Source organism: Chionomys nivalis, chromosome 4 (assembly GCF_950005125.1).
Source record: "Chionomys nivalis chromosome 4, mChiNiv1.1, whole genome shotgun sequence".
In the NCBI taxonomy this organism is placed as follows: Eukaryota; Metazoa; Chordata; class Mammalia; order Rodentia; family Cricetidae; genus Chionomys; species Chionomys nivalis.
Genome location: NC_080089.1, coordinates 19,562,234 through 19,574,004, shown reverse-complemented (window position 1 = coordinate 19,574,004; position 11,771 = coordinate 19,562,234). Strand labels below are relative to the sequence as shown.

Below are 11,771 nucleotides of genomic sequence, written 5' to 3'. Positions count from 1 at the left end.
CATAAGGGACATGAACTGTGTATTTTTTGGGAGAACATAGGGGACATGCACTATGTACTTTTTGGGATTTGGTTATTGGTTATGTAACAATATTTTTCACATTCCGGCTGTTTTTCAAATATTTTCATGGTTAATAAAATTCCATCATGCAAATGTACCACATTTTCCTTATCCTTTCATCAGCTGATTAATATTGAGGTTGTCTCTATTGGATATTAAGAATACAGCGGCAATGAGCACTGATGTACAAAGATCTCTGTGGTAGAATACAGGGCCCTTTGGGTATATGTAAGAATAGTGGAGCTGAGCTATACTGTACTTCTTCTGAACTGGTTTCTATAGTGACTGCTTGAGATTACATTACCAGTGAAGAAGGGTTTTGCTCGTCTCATATCCTTGTCAACATCTGTTTTCTTGTTGATAGCCATTTTCACTGGGGAAGAGATGGAATCTCAAAACAATCTTAATTTGCATGTTAATAAAACTGATATAATATCCTTCACCTTGAACAGCTACTTTTCCTAACACAGTTAAGATTATTATTTCTAAAATGGATCACATATCTTGACCAGAACTACTGAACACAAGTCAAAGACTATATTTGTGTCACTCAAATCTCCAGAAAGGCAGGAAGGAGCTTTGTACTTTCTCCTTTTTGAAACAGTGTCTATGAGTCTCAGATGGCCTCAGCCTTGCTATTCCCCCATCTTAGCTTCCCAAGTGCTGCTTTACAATTGTGTGCTATGTGCATTTGTCTTTTTCTATGCATAGTCTTATTGTATTTCTGGCATGCACTGGTAAGTCCAATAATTGTGAGTTAATAAAAGGGTGAGGATATGGAAGTGGCACTATACACATCAACATATATCCAAAGACTTTCTCAATGAAGAGAATTTATCTCCAAGGAGGTAGAAACTAAGACCATGCACTTTAGAAAGGGCATTTCAACTCAAAGGAAGAAATCTTATGTAATGCATGGGTAAAATAGAAGACAGAATATTAAAGTTAATTAATTCCATTATGAGCCAGAACATTGTATCTAAACACAAATTTAAATGCAGTAAATTGAGAAAAAGCTACAGTAAGCTGTCATTACCTTTATGTCCAACTAAAAATATTAGTGATAAATGGTGTCTCTCTTTTTGGCTAAGAGATTGTTCATGTTACTTTTTAATTTCTATGGAGGTAAAGATTGAACTCAAAGTCATACACATGCTGAGTACCCACTACCACTGAGCTCTATCTTCAGCCCAACTGAATGGTTTGGTGAACAGCCTCTAGTTTAACTTGGAGTTTTCTTCTGAACTATCTATCATTCAGTGAACAGACGTTTATAGAATAAGTATTCTTATAGTTACTCCTCTGTATCTGCAGACAATGTAATCCCCTTAGGATGACTTTAAATCTGTGGCTGTCAAAACTCTTCTCTGAAGTAGTATAGCTTTTGTGTAGAACCTCCATACTCTCTTCTGTATGTTTAAATTACTTTTAGATAATATATATTAGAGTAATATAATATAAATATTATTATAGCTTTACTGTGATTTTGAGAAATTATAAGAAGAAATATATATTATACATGAAGAGATTATATATATATATATATATATATATATATATATGGCTTTTTCCTTTTCTTTTTGTTTTTGTTGTAGATATAACTTTTCCACACAGCTCAGACTGCCTCAAGTTTAAGATCTTTCTGCTTCATTCACCTGAGTACTGCAATTAGAGAAATGTATTTCCATACCTTGCCTGTTTTCCTTTTCTTTTTCTAAATGTTTTTATTTTTGTTTTATTTTGTATCTCTCTTCAAGTTGTTGAAGATGAAAACTAAGCCATCTGCATACTAGGGAATTGAGATACTTTTGATGTGTGACCTATTGAATACATGAAGTGCAGGACTTATTGTCCAATATTGTCTGAAGTATAGGAAATGTGTAATAAAAATGAAATTAAAAAGTCACTTCAATATAGCAAATATAAAAGCAATTAGAAAAGTTCCTTCAATATAAGGAAATTGAAGAAAAATGTAAATATGCAGTGAAAATATAAGTGTATGATTGAGTTTTTGAATTGATATTTGGGATTAAGACATATGATAAAGCTAGAAGGCTAGAGAGGATTGAAAAAGCTAATGTAGCCATAGTAAGATTTCCTTTAAAACTTTTCAAACTATCCTTTGTAGCAAAGAATGCAGGATAGTCTGAGAAAATGTCTTTGAATTCTACAAGCTATCAATGCTTATCTAAACATTTCCCTGGGTCTGTAAAATGAAATTATGACAAGGCACAGGGGAGATGTCCATAAAAACAGATTCCTTTTTTAGAAATTTTTTTTGCAATAAAACTATAAGTTTTAATATAGTAAGTATTAAAAGTTTAATACAATAAGTACAATAACTATATACAAAGATAATCAGGTAAGATTTACATTAACAATGTCCAACCCATTTGCATTTGGCAAATTCAGAGAAAATACTCCATTATCTATCCTGTATTGTTGATCCAAATTTTTGTACCTAAATCACTTTATATCCTAACTTGTATTACCAAACTAAAATTATCCTTTCAATGTCTCTCATCCCTATATACTTTATACCTCTTTTGTGAATTTCTTTTCTGAATTTGGTAACAATGAAAACTATAACCATTTAGTATTCAATCCCATCAGAAACCTGTGAAGCATAATATTACCTGAGTAAATCGGAAGTGCAGAGCATACAGCTTCCAAAGCTAAGAAATGATAGAACCTGCTGGTTGTCTGGTTAGTCACCCAAAGTTCCTGTAGGTAGTCAAGTTTGGTAATATATAGAATAAGTAGGACTTTTCCTTGATTTGTTGGCAAGTGCTAGAAAAATATTTTTTCAAATCCTTGCTATGAACAAGGCATTTCCTATGAAATTCTGAGGTGTCTAATACATTTCCTACCAATAGTTGATCTATTAATCCATCTCATCATTGCCCTGTACTAGAGGGCCTAGTAGATCCATATGGGATCTGATATGTGTTATATATGGGATGATTTCTATTTCTGATTTTTTGTTAAGTTTTTTTTATTAATATTTCCACCTGCTCCCCGTTTCCCATTTCCCTCCCCTCCTCCCAAATATTTTTAGAAATTTTGAGAGAATATCAATTACTATCAGCTGGGAAAGATGCAATGGAAAAGGTATGATGTGGGATTTCCCTTTGTATGCTGGGAATGTGTTTTACTACCATTTCTTAATAAAAGAAGCTGCTTCAGCCTATAGCAGGGCAAAATATAGTCAGGATGGAAGAGATATAGAGAGTAAGCAGAGTCAAAGAGAGATGCCATGTGGCTGCTGAAGGAAACAGACATCCAGGAACCTTAACGGTAAGCCACGAGCCTCACGGTAAAATATAAATTAATAGAAATGGGTTAATTTAAGAGTTAGTTCACAAAAAGCCTAAGTTAATAGGCCAGGAAGTATTGCAATTAATATAGTTTCTGTGTAATTATTTTGGGTCTGGGCAGTCGTGAAATGAACAAGCAGTCTCCGCCCTCAAAGACACTGTAGGCAGTGGTGGTAGAAACAGCAGATTTGGGCAGTAAATCATATAAAATATTTGGAATAAAATACAATTCTCCATGAATGATTTTGAAACTCATTATTGTAACTATGCTTGCTTTTTTCCAGGGAGAAACTGTAAATTATCTGAAACCAGAGAACTTAACAGCCACTTCAAATTTCATCCTTTTGTGACTTTCAAAAGAAGATGATATCCAACCACTTCTATTTGGACTGTTTCTGTTAATTTGCTTGGTCTGCATCATAGGAAACCTGTTTATCATCCTGGCCATTGGCTCTGACTTCCACCTCTGGACCCAAATGTATTTCTTCCTTTGTAACCTATCTTTCACAGACATTTGTTTCATCTCCACCATAGTTCTCAAGATGTTAGTGAACATTATCCATCACCTATGAAGGCTGCCTCACCCAGATGTATTTTTTCATGTTTTTTTTCTGGATTGGATAGTTTGTTACTGACAGTAATGTTCTATGACCAGTGTGTGGCCATATGTCACCCCTTGGGCTACATAAACCCTCTCCTTTGTGGTCTTCTGCTTCTACTATCTTGGTTAATCTGTCTGACCTATTCATTGTTACAAACATTAATGTCTTTGAGGGTGTGTTTCTGCAAGAAAACAGAAATCCATCACTACTTCTGTGAACCTGTTCAGATTCTCAAACTTCCTTGCTCAGACACCCATGCCAATGATGTCTTTCTCTACCACGTAACAGGTTTGCTAGGTATTCTTTTCTCTTACTCTAAATCATCAACTCCATAGTGTGCCTTTTATCTAAAGGGAGGAAATATAAAGCCTTTTTTATTTGTGGGTCCCATCTTTCAGTAGTCTCATTGTTCTGTGGTACAGGCCTTGGTGTCTACCTCACTTCTCAAACATCCTATACCTCCAGAGAGTGTTCAGTTACCTCAGTGATGTATACTGTGGTATTTCTCATGTTGAACCCCTTCATCTACAGCTTGAAGAATAAGGACCTGAGTCAGGCTTTTAGAAGACATTTTTATAGCATTGGAGATAGATCCCAGTGTGATAATAGAATAATGGATACATTAATCTAGGGTGTAATAATTAGTGTATTCCTTAAAAAGTTACATTCTTCTGAAGATACAGAAAAGAAATACTACTCATGAAATGAGTCCACAGCCAAAGATAATCATGGAAACAATTAAAATTAATCATGGGTCACCAGTAACTATACTTACTATGCAAACATTTTTCAAGAATATATATTTGTAAGGATGGGAGAATCAAGTAGAAAACACAGCAAGTACGAGAAATAAGATGTATATACACACATCATTGACTCAGTGTCTCTAAGTCATTGTTGTCTTCTGCACAGTGCTTGCTGGGCACTGTTTTTCTTTGGCTTCTGTCTGGAAAATAATTTTACTAAGAATGTCTCAAAATAACTTCTATTTTTCCCTACAAAATGTAATTACTGAGCCTTGCTATGGTTATTATTATTATTAGTCATGATGGTGTAGCTCAGTGGCAGAACTCCTGTTTACTGTGCAAGAAACATGGGCTTGATATCCAATTTCTCAAAATAAAAGAGCAAATGGCAGTTACTACTGACTTATGAGAAACTCATTGTAATTTTGTTATAATCAAAATTCTGGGGCTAGGATATAGTTAGTGGTAGATCCAGTGCAAGCATCTCTCTCTCTCTCTCTCTCTCTCTCTCTCTCTCTCTCTGTCTCTCTGTCTCTCTGTCTCTGTCTCTCTCCCTCTCTCTCTCTGTCTCTCTCTGTCTGTCTCTCTCTCTCTCTCTCTCTCTCTCTCTCTCTCTCACACACACACACACTTAATTCACAAATTCTCACTTCTCACATATATGATATATTATATACATATATATCAACATATTATAATAGGTATGAAAGTACAGAGTGCCTACTAATGAGAAAGTGGAAACAGAAAAATCAGGAATTCAAAGTCAGCCTGAAGTTCACAGTGGTGAATAAAGCATAGAAAATAATTTGCTCAATATTGTTCTTGCTTAGCTATACTTTCTCAAATCTTCACATTTAGTTCCTTTTCACAAACATGAAATAAAAGTTGAGTTGCACTTATGAACTTACAACAGCTATGATTACCTACAAAAGATCAAGCCAGTCAACATTCCAGCATAGATGGGGGAGGGATTTGTGAGGTCACACTTCAAAGTGAAGAGTTATTGTGAGTTTATGGCAAATAGTGGTGGGGGCAGCGTTCATCTTTCCTTGGTGGTTTGGGAATTGGTAGGTCATCCATTCCTAGATTGCCCACACCCACAGCATGTGTGTAGCACTACGTGAAGACAATTGGGTTAAAAAGAACCCTGAATATGTGTGGAAGACATGTAGAGGAAGATTTGGTAATGGGAATGAGAGAAGTTGAGAGTGGTCTAATCAAGATATAATTTATAAATGTATGGAACTGTCAACTAAATACCTTCGAAAACATAAAAGTAGCTCCATACAAGAATTCTATATCAAAGAACTGATAAGACAAAGCATCTTTTATATATCTTTAAATTTATAGGGAAATGCTCTGGAACTTAGATGCTGTGCTAGCTGGAATGTAACTGCTGCCCTCCCCCATAAGCTCATAGGGTGTTATTAGGATGTGGCTTTGTTGGAGCATGTGTGGTCTGGTTGGAGGAAGTGTGTCACTGTGGGATGGAATTTAAGGTCTCATGTGCTCAAGATACCACCCTGTGTTACAGACCACTTCCTGTTGCCTTCTGATCAAGATGTAGCCAGCACCATGTCTGCCTCCATGCCACCATGGTCCCTGACATGATGATAATGGACTGAACTTCTGAACTGTAATAGGCCACCTCAATTAAATGTTTTCCTTTATAAGATTTGTCATGGTCAAGGTGTCTCTTTGCAACAATAGAAACCTTAAGACAGATTCCAAATCTGAAGCCTACTCGGAGTTGGCTTGAGGAATGCTGAGCCACCCACTTGGTGAGAAGTGGGTATAGACTTGGGCAAATTCAAAAGTTTTACTTGTAATTTTATCATTTATTAGAGAAATTCCTGTCTCTCAGCAACAATTATTAGATTGAATAGAGAATCAGCATTATGTGCCTGATACATATATCCTTGATAAGTGGCAGGCATTTTTGTGAACATTGTGTTTATTTAACCTTCTATTCCATGTCAATAAGAGGCAGGTCAAATGACAGACCCTGTATTCTTGAAAGCTGTGCCCAGACACATTATCCAAGAAGCACCCAAGAGTAAGACAGAAACTGAGTGACCCTTAGGAAAAAAGGTTTATTCAGTACAATAAAATCTCACCCTTCATACACAGATCTCTTGGCATTGGTAAGTTTGTCTGAAATTAGGGGTGGGGGTAAAAAGATGTTCATCCTCATGTGCATAGACTGTTCACCTTAATCTCTTCTGCTCTAGAAATTATTACTCTACTACAGTATTTATGAATGAGGACACTACAGGTATTTGAGGTCTGGTAACTGTCATCCCCCCACCCCCCGTGGCACAGCCTTCCTTGAGTGTTCTCTGATATTTAGGTATTTAACATAGTTTATAGTCCCAATTCATTTTATGACATTAACAGGTGGTCTTTTCTCATTAAATCATGGCTACTCGCCCAAAATGCCTCTAGCGTACTCTCAGAGCACAATCTCCTTTGGTAGGAACTACTGATCTATCATGAATCAGAAGTTAGAAAATGGTACAAGCAGTAAAAATAAAGTCAAGGGGTGTCCAAACAACTAAACCCCAAACAAGATACACTAAGATACTGGCCTCTAGTCATGAATTCTTGCCTGGAGAAGAGCTGAGATTTAGAAGCAATGCCAAAGTTTTATAAAATTAATATGCCTTCCCAGTGAGAAATCACTTCAAGAACTTAATTGAGAAAGAAATATACTTTAATAGTAACATGTGAGTGGTTCTGGCTAATACATAAAAGGAAACCACCTTTGAAGAGAAAAAATTACCAGCATATATAGGTCTTACTGTTCTTTTCAAATAATTAGTACTACCTACAGTCATCCTGCCCACCTGGCAGAATTATTCCTTTCCTGAATCAGGGTATAATGGCAGACAGAGACTTAATGATGCTGTCATCCTGCACTGTCCTCTTAATCTGCCCCTTTCAGGAATGTTCTATGATTTGGGGATGGCTGGAAGTCAGGCTTGCCTCTTTCACTTAGGATAACAGAGATTAACTGGAGGTCAGTGTTAGTGAACAAACATTAGGTGAGACTTTTTTTTTCTTTTTGCATTTCCAAGCTTTAATTATGGTACAAACTTTTCAAATACTTTCTAAAAAGTCTGGTAAGTACGGATGGTACTTATCGTCCAGTCATATGGGGGCATCCTTTAGCTAAATTCTACTTTTTAAAACAGAATTTCATAATCAAGATTCTTTCCCCTTTATTGAAGAATTGTTCTGCTTCAGACATAAAGGTAAATCGAAAATATTCACAAAGATCTTTTATATTCCTTCAGGCAGGAATTAGTAATGCTGGGGGCTCAGTGGCTTCACAAAGAATTTAAATCTTACGAAAGAAAGTGCCATGGTCTCCTAGACAATTTTATATACCTACTTAGAATCACAAGCCAAGTTTTCTTCTACCTATTTCTAGAATGAACTTTGTGGCAGTCTCCAAATTCTGAACTCCAATTAAGTGTTTGTGCAGATCTGCTCAACTTACCTGTGCACTAAACCAGAGCATCATGTGAATCTATTGAGGGAAATGAGAAAGAAGGATAGTAAAGTAGTGTGCTGAGGTTCACCTTTGATTACTCACAGGAAAACATGGTTTGAGGTATTCCCTAACAAAAGTCACCATAGAAGCATGATCTGTTTGTACTCAAGCAAATGATTGGTTGACCAGGGAACAATGGGGAGGGATAATAGGCAAATCACAAAACTTTTTTGACAGTATCCTGATGGTAGTATTGGTTTTATGGGATTACAGATCTTAAAACTTACCAGATTATACACTTTAAATACATGCTATTTCTTATATGCCAAAGCTACGTCAGTAAAACTATTACTCACTCTCACTTGGACTTTCATAATGAAAGTAAAGTGGCTTGTGGTACACTGCAAGAATAGCTACCACAGGGCTGGGGATAGAATGCTTACTGCAGGCTTGAAACTTTGGGTTAGATCTCCAGCATTGTGTGCATAATGTCATGCGTTTGTAACCCTAGCTCTTGGGGTTACAGAAGGATCAGAAGTTCAAGAACATTCTCTTCTCTGCTACAGTTTGATGCCAGGCACAGCTAGAAGAGATCTGGTTAAAAATAATAATAATAAATTCCCTGCATCTACACCACTTGTATTAAACTGAGTAGGTTCCATCCTGGTGTCAGTCATGTGCGTGGAAGGCTCTAATGGGTGTAAACAAACTGACAGAGCAGATATCTGAAGAGCAGTGTGGCTTGCGATCTTCTGTAACCCTACATCACAATGCTAAGTAACCTGAGTTTTCACTAGCACACTGATATGCTGTGCAAGTTCTCCACCTCTCTCCAAGTTTACCATATAGTCTCTTACTCCCTATTTACTTCTATAATGTGATTTCTTTAAAGCCTTCCTATATTTCTGCATTCAAGATTAGCATACTTATTCATTGTTTCTATTTTTGGTTGTTCTTTTTTTCCCCCAGTACTAGTGGCTGAACCCAGGGTCTCATGCATACTAGGCAAGTACTTTATACATGTATTCACTACGTGTTTCTCTTTAATTTTAATTAGCCTTGTACACACAATGTCTGCATCACTTCTCCATGTGTCTGATAGCCCTAAGTTCAACTCCCCTTTTGATCTCCTGGATTCTTCCTAGCCGTTTACTCAGTTAAAGATAAGGAAATGCTTTATTGACCTTTGATTCCCCAAAGCTAAGTGTCAAAAATTAAACTGATATTCAATGTATGTTCATACTAAACTCCCAAGAGAAAGTTCAACTTGATCAGAAGTTGGACTAATGTTACACAAGACAGGGTCATGCTGGAGAAGTCTCAGGAATAAAAACAAAAAAAGCCAGGAAGACTAGTTTAGCCTTCAATTAGAAATTCCCTTCAGAGGAAACATGTAAGGTACTTTGTTCTGGGAATTGGAAGGGAAGGGCATAGAGATGTAAGAGCACTGGGGCACTTAAGTGCCTATGAGAACTCATTAGCTCTGTCTGCCCTAACTGATGTGAGGGAGGGAGCAATTGGGCACTAGGGAGAAGTTGTACTGCACTCCCAAGTCTCCTAATTAAACAAATAGCCTAGTTTTTCTCAAGGCTGAGAGAGTGTTTCCTTCCCTTAGGTAAAGCCTCTGGGATAGACATCTTTCTCCTCTAACATTAGGCAAGAACCTGTAAGTAACTAATGAGCTTAGGTAAACTTTTGACTGAGGCCCGCTAAATATTCAGCGCAGTCATTGAGGGAGATACAACCGTTCACACTGTAGCTACATGTACTCAAGGCCTGTAATAGACCATGAGTGGGAAAGGGCAGCAGGGACTCCTAATAAAAGACAGGACTCAGAGCTGTGTTAAAACACTTGTTCGCCACACACTAGCCCAAATGCACCACTAGCTGGAGGATGTGAAGGTCAACTGTGAGCATTGCTGCCCTTTCATTTCCAGCTAGTTGATTTTGTCCCCATCTTTTACTCTGTAGATGGTGGATCTTGCATGGATCTGGGATAGAGACCAGATAAGTCACAAAAGAGCTCGTTTGTCATTCTCCCCTATCATCTAGAAAAAAAAAAAAAAAAAAAAGATCGATTATGTTAGTGGAGACAGCTATAAAAAGTCCAAAGTGAGAAACTGTCTATGAAAGTAGGTTTGTCTATATATTTTATTTGCCCACTAACTGGATTGATTTCCAAATTGACCTTCATTCCGAAAGCAAGACAGTTAGCAATGTGCAAATAAAACATCCTGCACTGCTTAAAGTGAAGAGTGTGTGTGTGTGTGTGCGCGCGTGTGTTGGGAGGGGGAGGGGTAAAGATTAAGATCTGTGAGACCAAAGCAGAGAGGCGAAAACACTTATGAAAGAAGCTCTGGGCTGGGATGTCACTTGATAGTACAGTATTTACCTAGTATTTACCCTAGGCTCCTTCTCTAGCACCAGAAACTGTCAAAGAAAGTAGAGATCCAGGTGCTTTAAAAAACAGCAAGGAAAATCAAGTTTAGACATGGTCCAGCAACCTACTTTCAATTCCTACAATACTAATACCACAAAACAAGTAGGATTGCTCTGCCATAGCAAAATAAATACATATGCAAGTAGGCACGACAAACCCTCTTCCTACTTTCTTTATTCTAAGTGACTAGGAAGCTGAAGTGCAGTTATCTCCTGAGAAGTTTTATGAAAATTGTTTCCTGAAATGGTCAGGCAGCCAAAAATATCTACTATCCATAGCAGAGGTTTAACATACTAGGCCTATCTATGTAAACCCTTACATTGTCTTTCCTCTGGGCATTTATCATTATATAGCTAAATACATCAGTTTGTATTATGAAGCCAAAAACCTAGTGTAGACTCATATGCACACGACTTTCTTATTCCTGCCTAGGAAGGGTCCAGGAATACCTGAAAAGGGCAGATGCTATGACCAACATAGTTATTTATAAGAGATTATAAATATAAGAATCTACAGATATTCATGTTCACTATACAAAATGGGACAGTATCTGTACAGAACATATGGAATTCTTTCATATATTTAAGTCACATGTAGATGATATATGTTGAGGGAAATTAGCTAGGTTCCCATGATTGTCATGTGAAAAGTAATTGTTCTCTCAGTGACTTAAAAAAGTGATACAGGCAACATTATTTGTTATGATATAGTCTCTGAGTAAAGGAAACAAAATTCTGTTATCAAATTAAAAATTCTTAGGTTTTCTGCTACAAACACATGTAAATACGAGGTGTAGTGATACATAGCTATAATTCCAGTACCAGATAAAACCAGAGGAGTTTTTCAGGGTCATCCTCAGCTACATACTGATTTTGAGACCAGCCTGAGATACATGAGATGCTGTCTCAAGACTTCAAATGCCCTTCAAAAAATGAAAATGATTGGGAGTCTACAGTCCAATATATTCACATTCAAGCTCATGATATTTAGCCTGATATTTCCCCCAAGGTTTTCTACAAATGAGAAAGGCAGTATATACAGATTTTTTTCATACAGACCTCCCAAGTATAGCCCTAAGAAATAAAGACCCATGTGTGTTCTAGACTACAC

At 36.8% G+C, this 11,771-nt stretch overlaps 1 pseudogene; it reads left to right on the top strand.

Moving 5' to 3' along the window:
• The first annotated feature begins 3,643 nt into the window (after positions 1-3,643).
• LOC130872675 (olfactory receptor 7A17-like) lies at positions 3,644-4,610 on the top strand (annotated as a pseudogene).
• Positions 4,611-11,771: the final 7,161 nt, after the last annotated feature.